Source organism: Sceloporus occidentalis, unplaced genomic scaffold, assembly GCF_023333645.1.
Source record: "Sceloporus occidentalis isolate IW3139 unplaced genomic scaffold, rSceOcc1.0.p SCAF_1, whole genome shotgun sequence".
Taxonomy (NCBI): Eukaryota; Metazoa; Chordata; class Lepidosauria; order Squamata; family Phrynosomatidae; genus Sceloporus; species Sceloporus occidentalis.
Window position 1 is genome coordinate 183,298,598 of NW_028316981.1, and position 19,876 is coordinate 183,318,473.

Sequence of the window (19,876 nt, forward strand, 5' to 3'; positions counted from 1 at the left end):
ATCATAGGTGACAATGGAAGAGCAGTACTTAGTGGTTAGAAGCAGGTGGGGCAGAAGTTTGACAACATGGGTGCTATCCTTGCCTGGACTGTTTTTGTCATGAGGTGCAAAGATGAGGCAGCCTCAAAGTCTGGCAGCCTCACTTTCCACGCGTACAAAACCATGTCAAAAAGCTACAATGTATGATTTCTGTGGACTATACTCTGCATTTTCCCTGGGCAAACCTGCTTGAAAATACCAGCTGCAGCACTGTCAGAAAAGCCATCCCTTCTTCGGAAGGGCAAATGCCAAACCCATCTGTAAATCTTTTTGTCGCCATCTTTTCTTTCCAAGAAAAACAACAAAAACAAAAACAAAAAAAGAAAACAAAAAAAGAGAAGTTTCTTTTTCCTCATCTGAGTGTTTAAAGAAGAAAATAAAATCCAAAATCTTCAGTGTTTAGTTTTCAAGGAAAAGGAACGGGGCAAAGAAAACCTTTAGTCCCAGCTTGGGCTTGTTTTCATTCAATATTGTAGATATTATTGATAGAAAAAAAATATTATATATATATATTTAAAAAAAAGTTTGAACAAAAAAGGTCACTTTGCTGCTGTACAAACTCGCCAGCCATCTGCTATTTCACAATGAACTGGGGGCAGCGGGGGAAACATTCACTCTTAAAGGAAGAAGGGGAGACTTCTGCTCTTGGGGGGTGGTCTTTTTTTCTACACCATAGTTTAAAAGGGAGAGGATGAAGGGTTTTTTAAAGAAAAATAATAATAAATAAATTTAAAAAGTGCTTGTACATTTGTCCACATGGAAGGGGCCATCCCAAAAATCACAAAGGCATCAAGCTAAAACTAGCTGGTGATGGTCAATGGCTTTCCTAAATTGGGCTCACCTACCAACCAAAGATCGGACTATCCTCCCAACTATATTAGTAGCAATACCCATAGAGTTGGAAGAGGCCACAAGGGCCATCCTTGCTGGAATACACAATTAAAGCAGTCCCAATAGATGGCCTCCAGCCTCCGTTTAAAAACCTCCAAAGGAGACTCCACCAAACCACTCTCAAATAGCTCTTACTGTCTGGAAGTTCTTCCAAACATGTAAGTGGATTCTCCTTTCCTGTAGTTTGAATCCATTGCTCCATGTCCTAGTCTCTGGAGCTGCAGAAGACAAGCTTGCTCCACCCCCAACATGACATCCCTTCATATATTTAAACATGGCTATCTTGCCACCTCTTAATCTTCTCTTTTTCAGGCTAAACATACCCAACTCCCTAAGCTGCTCCTCATAGGGTTTGATGGTTTCCAGACCTCTCACCAAGATGACTACATCTGGACCAACTTGGGGTCACCTATATAGAAAAGGTACTGTCAGCAGGGTTAGGCAAAAGGGACAGATGTTGCCCCCCTTCCAGCTGTTTTTGTGGCCTTTAACCCTCCCAGGCTCCCAGGAAGGCCTTACCTCTAGCCCAGACTAAAAAAAAAGGTGAACTGCCTCTCCTGGAAGCCTCCACAATTGGCAACTTACCTTTTGGATTGGTTCCAGTGTGGAACATGTTAAGATGAATACAAAACCAGAGGTGGCCTTCCAGATTTCTTTGTTATTTTCAAGAAGACAGAGGCTGCAGGGCAACATTTCCTTGATGTAGCCTAAATATCCACATGTGGAGACATTCTCTACCAGCACTACAGAACTCCCATAGCAACATCACACAATGCTTGTCATTGACTGGGTGTCCTTGTGCAGTGCGCAGTCACAATGTGCAACATTGCTGCATGCAGACCTCTGTCAGCAGAATATGTCTGTTGTGTCATGGTGCATAAGATCACCCTACATAAATAGCATGCCTTAGTCATGTGTAGCATGGTGTAGTGGTTTGAGTGTTGGACAACGATTCTGGAAACCAAAGTTTGATTTCCAGAACAGCCATGAAATCGATTGGGTGGCCTTGGGCAAGTCACACGCTCTGAGCTTCAGGGGAAGGCAATGGCAAACCCCCTCTGATGAAATCTTGCCAAGAAAACCCTGTCACAGGTTTACTTTAGGGTTGCCATAAGTTGGAAACAACTCGAAGGCACATAACAACATAAACAACAATGCTGCTAATAAGATTCCATCCAGAGTATAAATTTACACTCACAAAGTTATCTGACAATTGTGTATCGCTGAATTGCAGCACTATACAAATGAGCAAACAGAGGTGAAATGCACAATGACAATACTCAATGCATAGCTACATGAACAATGTACAAATGTGCATTATATTATTTTTCTATCTGAACATGTGCAATGCCATTGTATGTTCAACTTTGCTTCCACCACCTTGGACATGATGGCACAGCCAAAAAAGCACAACCATATTCGAACCATATTCAACAGGATGCCACCCTTGGTGATTTTTTCTTGGTGATTTTTTGGAAGACTGTGCAGTGCCTGATGGTGATGATGATGATGATGATGATGATGATGATGATTTTAAGTCAAAGGGTTTCATGGCTGGCATCCATAGTTTCCCAGCAGACAATGGATCATTAATTAAATAGACAGCCTTAGGCCTTGCCATTCAACAACAGAACAATACACAGATTAACATGTAAATTGCTTCCTCTCAACTAACAGCATATATACCCCACTCTCTTCCATTCCAACATTCTCTGAAGATGCCAGCCACAGATGTTGGAGAAACGTCAGGAATAAACTCTGCTAGAACATGGCCTCATAGCCCGAAAAACCCACAAAAAACCACGATGATGATTGTTGCTTTTGTTGTTGTTGTTGTTGTTGTTGTTATTTCTCCACTTCTCCCCATGGATTGAGGTGGGAACAACAACAGTTAACAGACAAACCACATCAGTTAAAACAAACATCAGTTTAAAAGGGCAAATAAGATATACACATATAAAATGATCCATCATCATTTTCAAATTCACAATTTAAAAATCATTTGAATAAGCCTGCTGGAAGAGAGTGCTCTTTTAAATTCAGAGAGTGTATTCATCTATTGAATCTCTTCTGGCAGGTCATTCCACAGTGTAGGAGGCAGCTGAAGAAAAAATCCTCTGGATAAACCTTACAACCTAGTCCTGGCTAACTGGAGTAAATACCCACCAGAAGACCTGAGTGTTTTCCCCACAGGGAGAAAGCTGGCCCCTAGACTCACTGCAAGGGGCAAATCTTGCCATGTAAGAATAGCAAACTTATATTCCACATGGTAGTCTTTTACAAGAAAGGTGATAATAACTTGATCACAGAACGCATGTTGTGCATGTCAAACGTTCCATGTTCAGTCCCTGGCATTTTCAGGAGAACTGGGGAACACTGCTTTCTGAGATTCTGGCAAGTCAATGCCACTCAGTGTAGGAAACACTGAACTAGATGAGCCATTGGTTTCACTCAGTGACATTTACACACCACAAAAGTCATGGTGTGGTTTGTTGAGATTTGCTTTGTTGTGGTGTAGCCCTCAACCACTGCTAGCAAGGTATAGTTTTCTAAACAGTCACAAGCCACAAAGAAAAAAGAAAGCTTGAGTCATGGCAGGTACATGATACACAGACAAAAAGGAACCACCACAGCCCCATGAGCCCAAGTGACAGATGAAATGGGCTGGGATGGATGAGGAAAGCCATGTGGAGGTAGACCACAACTACAGTTAGGCTTGCCATATCCCGCCTGGGGGTGGGACTTTCCCGGTTTGGGGCGGGGCCACACCCTGGTTTGGCCCCTCCCCCAGGACCTCCCCCCCAGCAAGGCCCTGGAGGCAGCTCCATCCCTCCCCATGGCTGTGTGCCACCCTCCCCGCCTCCCTGCCTGGCTTAGCCTAGAGAGCAGGTCTTCAAGACATCTGCCACTCAGAGCTATTGCCAGCCCACTTGGTATATATACCCTGCAAGAGGCATTACTTTCAGGTTACAGTGAGCAAAGAAAAAAAGGCCATCAATGGTTCCTGTTTCCCTGGGAGTCTAAATGCCTCCTCATCTTTTAAATGTCTACCACTCAGTATTGTTGTAATTCTTTATCACAGGGTCGTTTTTGAGGCCCTAAACACCTTTACTTGGAATATGCAAATTTCTCCCGAAGCTGACCAATGGGAAAGAAGCAATCAGCCCCCCTCCCCTTGGGTTGGTTTTCAAGGGCTTGGAAGGAAGAGATTTTGCCTTGCTTGTAAATAGGAAGGGCTTTGGGGTAGCAAAAGGCTGCAGAAATAGTTTGACCCCCCCCCTTAAACATCCATGGCTCAGTGCTATGGGATTCTGGGAATTGTAGTTTCTTGTGGCACCAGAGCTCTTTTGACAAAAGGAGACTGAATGGAGGCGTTGCCTGGCTGGGGGCAGAGCCTCTTGCCAGCAGTGAGAAGGCTGCGATGATGAGGAAAAGCAGGGGCTCCTCTGGTGGTCCTGGCCACTTCCCTTGGCTCCCTCCCTCCTCCTCCTCCTCCTCCTCCTCCTCCTCCTCCTCTCAGAGCTCATTCACACTCCCTGGCTTTTCTTCCCCCCCCCCCTCTGCACTTTGAGACCCCTTTAACTGCCAAAGCTCAATGCTCTGGAATTCTGGGGTCTGTGAGGCATTTGGCCTTCTCTGTCAGAGAGCTCTGGTGCCACAATCAACTACCATTCCCAGGATTCCATAGCACTGAGCCCTGGCAGTCCAAGCAGTGTGTTTTGGACACAGAGATCCTCCAAATGAATCCAGTCCCTAGCTTTTATATCTCTCACACACACTGCAGGAATAATAACCCACTTTGAGACTGCTTTAACTCAGTGCTAGGGAATCCTGGGAATGCTAGTGTTTGGGAGACATTGAGACTTCTCTGTCAGTCATGGCTCTGAGGCCACAATAGACTACAGTTCCCAGGATTCCCCAGCACTGAGCAGTCTCAAACTGGACCATTTCCTCAGTGTGGATGCACCTGGGGAGGCATTCTGGGCACTGCAGTTCAACTACGTTTGGAGGGTTATGGGACTCCCTGTCAGAGATAGCTCTGGGGCCACAGTGTACTACAATTCCCAGCATTCCCCAGCACTAACCCAGAACAGTTAAGTCACTCTCGAACTGGATTATTTCCTCAGTCATTTCAGTCCAACATTGTTTTATTTCTGCAGTGTGTTTTGGACCAGAGACAAGGTGACCAGGCATCCTCCTCCTTTTCCAGGACATGTCCTCTTCTGTCACATTTCAAAATGTCCTCCATTTGGATCATGGCTAAGAAGCATGGATTTATAATTACATGGGTGTTTTTAGCTTTTATCTTTGGCCATGTCCTACTTTTTTTGCTTGGGTGCCCTACATTTTGGGGTGAGGGCATTGGTCACCTTGGTCAGAGAGCTTTCCAGGGGTTAACTGCCATTCTGCTGTGGTGCTGGAACAAACCACCATTCCCAGAATTCCATAGCATTCAGGCAAGACAGTTAAAGTGGTCTCAAACCAGATTATTTCTCCAGTGTAGATGCAGCCCAAGCCTTTTGCCTCTCTTATGCCTGAGATTTCAAAGCCCAGCCTTGGCACCACAACAAACTACAAATCCCAGGATTCCATAGGATGGAGTGATGAGAGTGAAAGCAGTGTGGCAGCAGCCTAAGTGTGCTTAATGCAGATCTTAACATGGTGCACCTCTTGCCTACAGAGTCTCACAAGACTTTTTTGTTGAACAACTTGTACCCATTAACTCCATTTCATGTCTCCTTTATTTAGTGGGGAGGAATACAGACAAAACAAGTCAAAATGAAGGAAAACCAAAGTCCCTTGACCAAAGGGTTTGGTTGTGGAATAAGCCTCTGAAATATGCAAGAGGCAATGTTAAAATAAAGCCATGTTCAATGCCCAAATGTGCTGTTTGGAATGGGGAGAGGGGGGTGGCCAGAAAGGGAAGTACATTTCTGCGATCTGTCTATGAATAATGTCAAAACGTCCTCCATTTTGATCATGCCTAAGAAACATGGATTTATATGAACATTTCTAAAAAAGCCTCAATTTTTTTGCGTGTCCTCCATTTTTAAAAAAATGTGTCCTACATTTGAAAATGTTGTCCTGCATTTGTCCTACATTTGTCCCGGTTTGGAGGTCCTCGCTTATGGCAACCCTAACTACAGTGGACCACAACAATGAAAAACAAACACTACCCTAGGCCATTAACTGGTTCTGCACTTCCTGTTGCTAGTGATGTGACTAGGGTTGCCATAATTCTGGACCTCCAAACTGGGACAAATGTAGGACAAAAGTAGGACAAAATTTTCAGATGTAGGGCACTTTTTAAAAATGGAGGAAACGCAAAAATTGATTATTTTTAAAAAATGTTAATATAAATGCATGTTTCTTAGGCATGATCAAAATGGAGGACATTTTGGCATTGTTCCTAGACAGATGGCAGAAACGTACTTCCCTTTCTGGCCAACCCCCTCCCCCCATTCCAAACAGCACATTTGGGCATTGAAGAGGAGGAAGAGTGGAAAAGGCAGAGGAGGAGGAAGAGGAGAAGAAGAAGAGGAGGAGGAAGAAGGGGAGGAAGAGGGGAAGAAGAGGAGGAGGAGAAGAAGAGGTGGAGAAGAAGAGGAGGAGGAAGAAGATGAAGAAGAGGAGGAAAAGGAGGAAGAAGGAAGAGGAAGAAGGGGAGGAAGAAGAGGAGGAGGAGGAGGAGGAGAGGAGGAAGAAGAAGAGGAGGAAAAAGATGAAGAAGAAGGGGAGGAAAAGGAGGAGAAAGAAGAAGGAGGAAGAAGGGGAGGAAAAAGATGAAGAAGAAGGGGAGGAAGAGGAGGAGAAAGAAGAAGGAGGAAGAAGGGGAGGAAGAAAAGGAGGAGGAGAGGAGGCAGAAGAAGAGGAGGAGGAGAAAGAGGAAAGACTCTTTCCTCTGCCTGGCTGCCTCCGTCGCCAACGGAGGAAGCCAGGCAAGGGAATGGGGCCTCGCTGAAGCGAAACTCCAAACCCCTGCCTGGCTGCCTCCGGCGCCGTTTTGCCCCCGCCCCCAGGATTCCCCCCCCCCCGCGACGGAGGCAGCCAGGCAGGGGTTTGGGGCTTCGCTTCAGCTGTCCTCCAAGCCCCAGCCAAGCCTGGAGGACTCCGCGATCGCGGAGGAGCCTCCAGGGCATGGCCAGGGCTTGGGAGATAGCTGTCCTCCAAGCCCCAGCCAAGCCTGGAGGACTCGCTGGGGGGGGAGAGTCCTGGGGCCGGGGCCAAACCGGGGCGGGACCGTGCAGACCCGCCCCAAATCGGGAAAGTCCCGCCCCCAGGCGGGATATGGGAAGCCTAGATGTGATCCCAACATAAAGGGTCCAGGAAGGGAGAGGAAAGATGGAAAAAAGTTGAAGGATATGGAAGAAAGAGAAAAGAAGCTCATCAAGTCATAGGATATTCCAAGCAGTTTCTTGGGAGGATCTGCCTATTTGATCCCCTATTCTGTTAAGTATGTGAGAGGGAGAAGTTTGATAGGTATACCTTTTCCCAAGATGAAGTGGTGTTTCAACTGTCAACATTTTCTAAACCTCAGAACTGCTAATTTTCAGGAATATAACTATTACATATTTTAGATCCCCTGGATATTCTCCTCGTTGTTATACAGTTGCAAACTTTTAATAAAACTGAAGAATCTCAAAGGACAGCTATATAAAGAAACTCTACAGGAGGAAACCATTAACAGAGATAGTATTTCTCAGAATCTAAGGGAGGATTCCAGATGGTTCTCTCAGGATGTGATGAGCTGAAAGCATTAAATCCACATGATGGACAATGACAAGAAGCAAGCATCACAGTTGTAACAAATAGGAACATCCAAGTTCTGGTGTGTTTAGCAATTCTAGGGGAAACAGGGACGTGTATGTGCGCTCTCTACACACACACGTGTGTGTGTGTGTGTGTGTTTATACACGCACACATATATGATCATACATTTAACCTTACAGCATCACTACTCAAAGTGATGGTTTACAGACCAACACAGTTTGTGAGCCATCAGCTGCCAGTCTGTGGTGAGCTTTTAGGAAAATCTATAGCTAGAATAATATGGCACACACAGGACCCCAATCCCTGGCACTTTGGAGGTGAGAGGATTGCTAGGTCAGATAGCTTGAGAAACACTGCCCTTATACAGTGGGCTCTTGGAATCTACTGAGGTTTGGTTCGGTTCCAGGACCCCCTGTGGATACCAAAATCTCAATCGATGCTCACATCCCATTATACAATGGCATGGTAAAATAGTTCCCCTATATAAAAGGGTAATATCAAGGTTTCTGAATATTTTAAAGCTGTATATGGTTGAATCCATGGACAAGGAGAGTCAACTGTATCAGTTTAGAGAAGTGGCTGGGATTGTGGTTAATGAAGCCCAGTACAAGAAGAACAGTATACTTTGAATGATGCCCAGAAATTGTAGCTGTACCCTTTCTGTGGAGCCCTATTTCATAACATACTTAACATCACAATTAATCTGGCCAGGTGAACAGAAATTTCTCTTGGATCCATCAGTTATCTTTTGGTCCAATAAACCCAGTGTCACTATGGGAGGTTATGGGTACAGAGAGTTTGAAGCAAGGGATAAGGGAGCATTTCTTGAGAGCAAACAACTTACTGCCTGAGCAGCTTGTAGCTGTAGAGGAGTATGAAGTAAGAAAAGAGATAAGGGGCCACATAAGTGGATGCTATGAGGCACACAAGGCAGAGAAAGAAGCTGACACAGACCTTCCAAACCAATAATGATGATGATTATTATTATTATTATTATTATTATTAACCTTTATTTATAAAGCGCTGTAAATGTACACAGCGCTGTACATACAATCTTTTTAATTGGACGGTTCCCTGCCCTCAGGCTTACAATCTAAAAAGACACGACACAAAAGGAGAAGGGAGTGGTGGTGGGGAAGGGACCTCTCTAGTAGCATAATACATATAAAGTACATGGCAATACAGGAAATGATTCAATAAAACAGGCAACAAAAGAACATCAAATAGCAAGTGACAGTTATGCAATGACTGGGAACGCTTCCCTGAACAGGATGGTCTTCAACTCCGTTTTGAAGCTGGTTAAAAAAGTTATGGCCCTTGCTCGCGGGGGAAGAAGGTTCCAGGAGTGAGGGGCAGCGAGTGAAAAGGGACGAATCCGAGATGGGGCAGAGGAATGAGACATCTCTAAGGACTCTATCCTCCACTACTTCGCTCAGGTCCTGTCAGTTCATTTCCATGACCTTCCTGATTGAGTCAAGCCATTTGGCATGCAGTTTTCCTTTCTTTCTAATGCCCTCCACCTTTCCTAGCATAATTGTCTCTTCTAATGAATCATGCCTTCTCATGATGTGGCCAAAGTACCACAGCCTCAATTTGATCGTCTTGGCCTCCAAGGAGATTTCAGGCTTGATCTGTTCAAGGACCCATTTGTATCAGAGCATAAAATCAGATACTCTTCTTTCATATTTATTCATTTATCCAACCCATCCATCCATTTTTGGGAGAAATTACATGGCCACCTCCTCAAAGTAGACCTGGAGGTGAAAGGGGAGAAACCCAAAACATCTGTAATGACAAATAATCTCCCATGTGTTTCCCATGTCAGTCCATTAGAGTTGCAAGTTCTTCAGGAGAGGCTCTTCTCTTTGCTCCACCACATTCTCAGGCTCTTAGGGTGGGGGAAAGGCAACAGGGCCTTCTCAGCGGCTGCTTCCAGACTTTGCAACTCTCTCATTTGGAAGGCTAGGATGGCTCCTTCTTCTTGCTCTTCAGCCAGCAAGTAGGGTGCTGTGTTGTTTTGTTGCTTTGTATGTGATTTTTAATCAATTTTGATTTTTAATAACTTTTCAGATTGTTGAATTGTTTTTAAACTAATTTTTATATTTATACTTTTTAATTGATGTTTTGGTACTGTTTTTAAACTATACGGTTTTTAGTAAGCTGTAAGTAGCCTGGAGAGCCAGCATGGCATAGTGGTTTAAGTGTTGGACTATGACTCTGGAGACCAGTGACACACCACCCAGAACAGTGGGAATCACACACCTGGTCATAGGTTGAGCAAGTATTTCCAGAATACTCACAGTGTCCACCATGTGCATCTCACTGTAAACTTTACAAGATTCTTGAGGGTTGCATGAGGGGATGGATAGATGCTTCATGGGAGATCTAGGGATAGCTTGCGGGTCACATGGGGGGATTGGGTTGAAGGTTACATGGGAGGGATGGAGGGATGTAACATGGGGGGGATCTAGGGAGGCCTTGAGGGTACCATGGGGGGCAGGGGGGGGCTCTTTCCTGGATTTGCTGTTGGGCGAGGGTCCCATGGAGGGAGGGAGAGGGAGGGCCTAGTTGTTGAGACCAAGGGAAGCTGGCCTTCCTTCTTTCCTTGGGGGATGGGGACTGAGCCAAAGAAGCCCCTTCCCCCTTCCCTCCCCCCATCTCCTTTGGTCCTCCCTGGGGCAGGGAGGGGGTCCCCTTGATCCCTGGCTTTGGGCTGGAGGAGGCAGGGATGGAGAGAGAGCCCCTCTTGCTGGCTGCCTTGCGGAGTCTGTGGGTTGAAGACAGGACTTTCCCTCCTTCCCTGCCCAGTCTGCCTCAGGCGCCCTCACCCTCTGAGGCCAGCTGTTCCTGGGCTCCTTCCAGATGTGCTTCCTACAGAGGCATAAGAGGGGGCTGATGGCTCCAGACTCATCTGGGCTCCTGCTCCTTCTCTCTTTCCTTCCTTCCTTTCCCCCCTTCTTTCCCTTTCCCTGCCCCCCACCAAGGAATAAAACCTGGGAAGGGAAAGGGAGGGAGGCTGGCAGAAAGGGTGGAATAATCCCTTTTAAAATTGGAGGAGGGTCCATTGGGGAGACCAGAGAGACAGAGTTGAGGCTGAGGAGGGGCCAATCAGAGAGGGAAGAGATGGAGGGGGAGGGCTTTAGAGGTAGCCAGTGAGGAAGAGGATTGTTTTTTGGCAAGGGGTGGAAACAGATTGAGAGTGTGTCTGTTTTGGGGGTTTAGTTCGCATCCACATTGCAGAATTAATGCACTTTGGTACCACTTTAAGTGCCCTGGCCCCATGCTGGGTTTTCTGCAGTTCGTTGTGGCACCAGAGGCGAAATTGTCTCACCAAGCTACAAATCCCTGAATTAATTCAGCTTGGCACCACTTTTAAGTGCCATGGCTTTCTCCTACACTCGCAATGGTTCTCAACCTTTGGTCCTCTAGATTTTGAGACTTCAACTCCCAGAATTCCTGAACAATGAGCATACTGACTGGGGCTTCTGGGAATTGAAGTCCAAAACATCTGGAGGCCCAAAGGTTGAGAACCACTGTCCTACAGAAGCCTAAGATTTGTAGCCTTGTGAGGCCACTAGGACTCTTTGGCAGAGAAGGCTTAAAGACCTGGTAAAACTATAAACCCCAGGATTCCAGAAGATAGAGCTACAACAGCACTTAAAGTGGTGTCAAACTGCATTATTACTACTATGTAGATGCCCCCACAGAGGAGATGAATGCATGGAAAAACTGGAGTCATTCCCCAATTCAGTCGTGAGGAATGTGCGTCCCTCCAGATGTCACAGGACTGCAACTCTCATCATCCCTCTTGTTGCTGTTGTGTGCCTTCAAGTTGTTTCCAACTTATGGTGATCCTAAGGCAAACCTATCATGGGGGGGGGGGGTTGGCCACATTTGTTCAGTGGAGGTTTGCCATTGCCTTCCCCTGAGGCTGAGAAAGTGTGCCATGGCCAAGGATACCCACTGGGTTTACATGGCCAAGCAGGAATTTGAACCCTGGTCTCCAGAGTCACAGTCTAGCACTCAAACCACTAGGCCACACTCAGCAGCCCTATTTTTAACTTATGTCAGGGAGTAACTATGGTGGGAGGAAAGAGGAGAGGAATGGTTAGAAAGAAGGAAGACAGCCTTTTGAACCAGAGTGAAAGGAGACAGAAGGAGGCAGAATCCTGAAATCAAGTGTACTTTTTTTTTAAAAGAGTACATTTAAAATGAAATTTTAAAAAGATCTCTATAAATACATATTGCTGAGCATGACCCCTTGCCTCTTAAAAGAGCTTCCATACATTGTGAAGTCAAAGGCTTTCACAGCTGGCATCCATAGTTTACTGTGTGTTTTTCCAGAACATGGCCACACAGCCCAAAATACCCACAGAAAACTATACCATAAATTGCTGAGCTTGATTTGACTATATTTCATGGGGTTTTTCCCCCCTGCTATCAGACATCTGTAACTAGGACTGGCACTTGAGGTTTGTCTTAAGAAACGTCTCTGACCAGGAACATGGACTTGACAACAGAGCTATAATAGCCTGGATTGTTTCCAGTGGAAGATAGTGGCTTCCATGTCAGTGGGGCAGTGAATCCACCCCAGGTTTCATTACAGATTTTGAAGGAGTTCTCCAAGTCCTTAACTATCTTTTCCAAACAGACTTCAGCACCTTGGATAGCTCTGTTAAAGCTACCTAAAACCTGGAGCAGATTCTCTGCCCCAATGACATGGGACTCAACAGCAACCATGCAAGCAGCTGTTTCCCAATGATAAACAATTGTTAAAAGATAGCCTTATAACTCCCACAATCCTTTACCCGTGAGCATGTGAGATGGGGCTGATGGGAATTGTAGGATAATACCAGAGCTTGGAGAAGTTCCTTTTTTTGGACTAAAATTCCAGGCATGGTTAGTGGGAATTGTAGGTTAAAGAAATAGCCTTTTGACATTCTGGCCAGGACATTCAGAGCATTGAAGGTTTCCCACTTACAGTTACAATTGTGTGCCTCTACCTATGAATGTGCATACATTCAAAGTTTACAGTAATGCCCATGGACAGCCCCTATTCTCACTCTCTTAATGGCACTAAATTAAAATAAGCTGCTGAGCCCCTGACTCTCTTGCTGCTCAGAGGAGTGGGGCATTCAGACAGGGCTGTTTGTATTCCATTGTATTCCACTTTTTCCCAGAAGGTAACAACCTTTTATTCATCAGGTATCTGAACATCATTTAACTTATACACATAAATATGTGAGGCAGTGATACTTTTGCACATGATACAATGTGCCAAACCTGTCAAAGTCAGTCATCAAGGCATATTTATAACATTAGCTTGTGTTTCCTCGTGCCTTTCAAACAGTTAATCTGTGTGGAATCACTGCATACTTGGTGTGGTGTAATCCACCACACCAGTGGAAAGCATGAAAGGCAGGTCCATAAATGTGAAAGTTGGTTCAGATGTCACACCAAATCATAGTTTGCATTAAACATAGTTTATATTCCAAACCATAACTGCACAGGCAAACAGTTGGTTTTGTACCTGCCTCCCAAATCCCTGGATACTATCCCAAAAATTGTTCTCCAAAGTAAAAAAGAAATGTTCCAGGCCACGGTTTGGGTGTTACATCTGCTCAAACCCCCAAGACAGAGACTCAGAAGTTTGGGATACATCATGAACAAAGTACAGTTTCCCCAAATCATTGTTTACAAGCTAATGTCAATGTATAGTTTCAGGTTTAAGTTTGGTAGCCAAACCATGATTTGCTGGAATTTCCAGACATTACTGCAAACTATGATTTGGCACTACATTCAAACCACCTTACAATGAACACATATACCAGAGAGGCATAGTTACTACTAGTTGCTGCATATTCCTAAATGCAGAATTACAAGAGTCTTTTGCATTTCACATGTTTATAGAGGACAACTAAAATAAAATAAAAATGATAGGGTTCAGATCTAACAAAATCTGCATGGATCCTCCAAATCTGTATGATTTTTATCTTTTTGGAGAACATAAAATAATTACCACTTCATTCTTGTTGATGGACTACATTATGAAGTTCACTGAACCCTTCCTTGATTAATGTGGAATTTATTCTCCTTTCCCTTGCATTATATATAAATCAGCTTTATTGTTGGGTGCTTTCAAGTCGTTTCTGACATGGCAACCGTAAGGTTGGAAACTATCACAGGGTATTCCTAGCGTGCTTTGTTTTGGGAGAGTAGATGCGCCTTTGCCTTCCTCTGTGGCTGAGAGAGTGTGACTTGCCCAAGGTCACCCAGGGGATTTACATGGCCAAGCTGCAAATCGAATTCCATTCTCCAGAGTCCTATCCAAAGCTCAAATCACTACACCATGCTGGTTCTCCTTACATTGGTTACCTGTTGGTAAATGAAAGAGAAAGGAACCTTGATTTTTGTGATCATGAGGGTCTTGTCTCTCTGTAATGTATTTGATCCCTGAATTGAGGACTGACGGGATTAAGAAATTACTAGCTAAACCAGAAGGGGGGGTGGGATTTAGCATTACCACTGTGAACACAAAAGAGAGGTACTTTCTGCTTCGATGCACCAAATATGAGGAAGAGTTTGAAAATGTTTTTCCTCTTCTTGTAGCAGATATAATGCAGTTATAGCTAGTATAAGTAGGTAAATGTAATAGCCTGCTTCCTTGGCATGCTTATTCAGGAAGAACACAAGGGACAAAGGGAATGGCTGGTAGTAGCCTTGCAATATTAATTAATTGTTAATATTAAAGGATTAGAGAGGTGGGATGATTCTGAAAAGCCTGCAGCGGGGGAAAGGAAACTTTGATCCTGAGGATGTTTTGGCTTAGAACTCCTATCAGTTAACACGCAATAATTATGTGGAGAGACCTTGTAGCGTCTTTGAGACTAATTGAAAGAAGTAACTTGGCAGCATGAGCTTTTGTAGTCTGCTTAAGTCTACGAAAACTCATGCTGCCAATTTCTTTCTTTCAGTTAGTCTCAAAGACGCTACAAGATCTTTCCACATTCTGCTTCTACAGACTATGGCTATGTCTTTGAATTCTTGCATTACTAAATGCATTGTGGAGGCTGTAGTCCTACACTCTGAAGGGCCAAAAGTTCCTCAGCCCTGGTTTGGAGGAGCCATGCAATGCAATTTTGTGTTAACCCACCTGTTGTGAGCTGAAAGTGTGCACAACACCCCTGTAGTGTAGTCCATGTGTGTTTGACTGCTGCAGCAACAGTGTGGAAAGGCCTCCCTCTGCATGCCATTTTGGAGACAGGGGTCAAACTGCATTATTTCTGCAGTGCCTGTGTCTCTATGCTATAAACATAAGCATGAAAACTGACAAGATCTCTGGTAGAAAAAACTATGTTTATTTTTTTCCTGTTGTAGAAGAATTATGCAACATCAGAAAATACACTTAAAAGCATAATTTACAGGATTTACAAGATTTATACATATTACAGAATTTGGGTTCCCTTGGTGCCAAATAAAAATGGGATGGGTGAAGGAGTGTTACCAAGGCTTGATTTCCATATTTTTATCCTTTCTGTTACCACTTACAAAGGTGTAGTGGGATTTGACCCAATGAAAACATGGATGGGGGGGGGAGTTTTGAGGGACTTCCAGATGCTGGTTTGAAGAAATTGGCTCATTTTACCATGTTCTCTTAGGCCCCCTGCTAGAAGATTGGGACATAATCAGCCCCAAGGATGTAATCAGTACCGACCTTCTGCTGGTGGAGAAGCGATCCCTGGCAGCAGCTGCCCTGCCTTTTACTCAGTCCATCATATCTCAGGTAGGAGTTCAAGGGATGAACTAATTCTGCTACCTTAGACTTTCTTGATATGCTACCACATAAACAAAAATCTAGTAAATACTGAACCCCTTGGGTAGAAATGGGTAGTGGGACACCAGCAGATCTGGCTATCATTTTTTTCCAGATTAACCATACAGATCCCATTTCTCTTTGGTACATCATTTTAGATTCAAAATGCTCTGCCTTTTAAGCAATTGTAGCTAGTAGCTAGCTATTCTAGCAGACTTCAAGCCATGATGGAACCAGACAGACAAAACATGGAACTTTCTGAGAAGAGGTGCATGGTGTCTTATGTTCTTGCCTTTAATTGGCTCACCACAGGTTGCTTGCTGACCTTGGCCTTCCTGTTGTTTCTTGCCAGATGGGCAGGACACTGTCAAAGGTCCAGCAAGCTCTCAGCTGGTCCTATGGTGAGGACGTCAAGCCTTTCAAGCCCCCACTGAGCGATTCAGAGTTCCACACATTTCTGAACCATGAAGGGCAGCTGACTAGGCCTGCAGAACTGCGTCTCTGGATCTTCCATGGGGGTGTTGAGCCCTCACTGCGCAAGGTGAGAAGGGGAGCTCTGGAAACCAGTGTTGTGTGATAGGTGGGGGATTTAGTGGGCAAGAGCAAGCCTTCTCCCCTGTTTCCACTCATCCTTTGCTTCTGCTTTGAGGTCTTTATAGTCTCCTGGTGGACTCCTTCCAGGCAGTGGTCTGAAATCTTTTGATTTAAGCAGTAGGGCTTTCTCCTTTAGCATGTCATGGTGGAGAAACCCCTTGCCAAAGTTTAATTCTTTTTCTTTCTCCTGCTGCAGGTGGTGTGGCGATACCTGCTCAATGTCTATCCTGATGGCTTGACAGGTCAGGAGCGCATGGATTACATGAAGCGGAAGACGCGGGAGTATGAGCAGCTGAAGGGGGAGTGGGAAGCCCGGGCCAGCCCCGAGGACCTGGATTTCATCCGTAGCAATGTACTGAAGGATGTTCTGCGAACGGATCACCCTCATCCCTATTATGCTGGCTCTGACGATAATCCCCACCTGACAGCCTTACATGACCACCTATGCCGTGACACACCCACAGATCTCCTACTGTGAGGGCATGAGTGACATTGCCTCCCCCATCTTGGCTGTCATGGACAACGAGGCTCATGCCTTTATCTGCTTCTGTGGCATCATGAAGCGCCTGGAGAGCAACTTCCAGGTAGACGGGGAAGTCATGTCTGTCAAGTTCTCCCACGTCAAGCTTCTCCTCCGCCACTCTGACCCTGAATTTTACTCCTACCCCCTCTCTTGTGGGGCTGACAACCTCTTCTTCTACTACTGCTGGCTGCTGCTGGAGCTCAAGTGGGAATTTGCCTTTGAGGATGCCTTACGCATGCTGGAGGTTACCTGGAGCTCCTTTCCTCCTGATCTCCCTGAAAAGGAAGTGGAATTGTTGGGCCCACCAGCCAGGCGTGGAGACAGCAGCCAACCAGTTCGAAGAAGGCACATGTTACGTCCTGCCTGCAGCTTTGAGATAGCTGGGGATCAGCCCTCCCAGGGACCAGTTCCTGAAGAGAAAACAATAATGAAGCAGTCTAGCTTTGGCGAGTTCAAATATTACAGCACTCGAAATGAGGATAGTTCAGAAGATGACCCCTCACCCAGGTCTCAGCTCTCTGTGGAAGAGGATGATGTGGTGAGCATGACCCACTAATCCAGACAACAAATGTGGCCAAATCCTTTTCCGCTCCTTCCCTCTGGGCCTTGACGCCCCCCTCTCGAGACTTGGCATCCTCCTTGACCGATGGCAATGAGGAAAGCCAGTTGGAGGAGGAGAAGGGGGACTCAGTGGTTCACGCCCCTTTGTCTCTCTCCTGTGGACCTCCTGCTCCTGCTGCCCCTACCCCTCCAGCAGCAGTCAGCCTTCCACCCCCCCCAGGAGTTTGGCAAAGGCAACCCCTTTGTGCTCTTCCTGTGCCTTGCCATCCTCTTGGAGCATCGTGACCATATCATCAAGAACAATATGGACTACAATGAACTGGCCATGCATTTTGATCGCTTGGTCCGTCGGCACCGTGCCAAGGCCCTTTTTGCCAATTACCTGCAGTCTGAAGTATGGGACTCTGATGAGGGCAACGAGGCAGCCGCTGAATCTCCAGCCACATCATGACACCCCTTCCTTCTTTTTTCTCAGCATGTGGGGACTGGTTCCCTGCTGCCACTGTGGTGCAGACATTGATGTGGAAGGGTGACTGGCTGATGAGTAATCAGATTTAGTCTCTGCTCTTCAGTAAACTTTTGAGAAGGTAGTCTGGAGAAGTTGCGTTGGACTAATGCACTCAATATACCATCTGAGTCCAACGTGCCCTGTTTCTAAACTATCTCTTTGTGCAAATACCTAGGTACAGATGTCCCATCTGTCTTCTGTGCCTCCTAACCTTCCAAGTGCTTATGATCTTCCTGGAAAGATCTCTCTTGGAGAAACCAAGTTCTGCCCTTTGGTAGTCTTTCTCCCCCTCTGTCCCTTGTTCTCCTATGCATTTTTCTGTGTCTCCATTTACTATAGTTCAAGAGTCCTGCTAGAACATAATGTCATAGTGCCCTTGTAGATCACTTTGTGGGTAGGCAAACTGCTTGTGTCTGGCTTACATGCTTCCTTCTAATTGGTGATTTTCCCCTCCTCCCGCAGCTGACATACTGTTCAAGATTTGTTTGCTGTAGGATAGCCATCACCTGGCCAGGAGTGCCCTTTTTCCTTTAACTGGTCATTTCCTATAGCGGGCCTCCCCTTTCAATTGTAGGTGCTTGGGCAGCTTGCCAAGTCTTAACAATGGCTTCTGTATGCATTATTAGCTTACAGGGCAAGATCTCACTAGAAAGTATAGCAAGACTTTCATATAAGGAGAAGGAACCCACCTCCTGTCTAGAGTTATGTGTTAATCTGATATCCAGCAGTAGCACTTGAAGATAATGCATGGTAATCAGCCCATTGACAGAAGAAGAAAAAAAGAATTTTGATTCCTTGTACCTCCATTCCACCTGTTTTTGGCTTATACTGGAAGCCAAGTTGCATGCTGACCCAGTATTAGAGCAGCTGAAATACGGTAGGTAATTTTCCATTTTTGCTTCATGGCAAAGGCAGAGAGAGAGGTATTCTATGATTCTATGTACAGGAGCAGAAAACAGATGTGTAGAATGTTATCAGATCTGAAGTGAGCAGGTATGTACCACTTCTTTTTGTTTTAGAAACTGCATTGCTCAGGTAACTCATTATGCTTATTCTAGCACTTAGAACAGCTGAGCAAATGTAGGGGATTCTTGGCATTGCCAACCTATCTCTCTTATTGTCAGTATTCTGCTTGAAATCCTCATCTTTTTGTATTGAATCCAAGTGTTCGGGTTCATATTCCATTTAATATAAAGCATTTCCTAGGTTCTGTGACAAGCAATTTTGAACGATGGGGGAAAGGCATTATTTTTTGCTCAGCTCCCCAGATTCATTTGGAGAATGCCCCTGCAGAGTCCTGTTCATTCTCTCTCCTCCATTCCTTTTGCCCTCATAAGCACACATCAGCCTTTGCTCATAGCTGGCATAAACTCCCCAGCGGGAGAAAGAGTTTAGAAAATGTATATACAGCAATCTGCAGATTCGACCATCGGTGTATTGCCACACCCCATGTTATCCACTGGCAGTGCACAGGTGTGCTGATGTGTGAGTGCACATGACCATCCAATGAATAATATGGGCTTGAGCATCTGTGTTTTTTCCTATTCCCCCGGGTGGGGAGGCAGAAACCAAATCCCCATGGACAGGAAGGGCCCCTTGTATTAAAAAGTACCTGAGTTTCATCAGCCTGGTCACATCTTTTCTCCAGACCCATTTTTGTTGACCTGGTCCCACAGCCAGGCATACCTATTAGAGCAATGCTGAGGGACCTCACCAGATCTCAGTGCTGATGTCATCACTTTAAGTCTGGTTATGAGGAAGTAGCCAAACGCTTTTCCAAGCCTGTCTCCTTGCTTGCTATGAAGCACAGGATGGTTGTGTATGGCAGTTTCAGGGGCTTCTCTGGGGTTTGTAGTTAAGTGAGCTCTAACAGCTCTTTGGCTGAGAATGCCAAACGCAGAATGCAACAGGAGGCTGCCAGAGCAGTCAAAGTGGGATAGCAGCACTATAAGAGTGTAGTGCAGTCATACTGTATACTTGCTGGAAAAAAGAAGTTGGCAGCAGGAGCTTTCATAGACTCAAGCCTCCTTCCTCAGATGCAAAGGGTGAATTTTGGTTGTCCTTGTTCACTCCATATAAAATAACAACAACAACAAAACAACAATATATTGTTCCCCAGAACTGGGACTCCGAGAAGTTTCGCAATATTAAAAGAACGATAAAAATTAAAAACGCA

At 45.2% G+C, this 19,876-nt stretch overlaps 1 pseudogene across 1 annotated transcript; it reads left to right on the plus strand.

The window, feature by feature from the left end:
* The first annotated feature begins 15,020 nt into the window (after positions 1 to 15,020).
* LOC149322993 (TBC1 domain family member 25-like) lies at positions 15,021 to 18,401 on the plus strand (annotated as a pseudogene). Its single transcript, XR_016282096.1, has 4 exons — positions 15,021 to 15,042; positions 15,306 to 15,484; positions 15,867 to 16,055; positions 16,305 to 18,401. The product of XR_016282096.1 is annotated as a TBC1 domain family member 25-like (transcript).
* Positions 18,402 to 19,876: the final 1,475 nt, after the last annotated feature.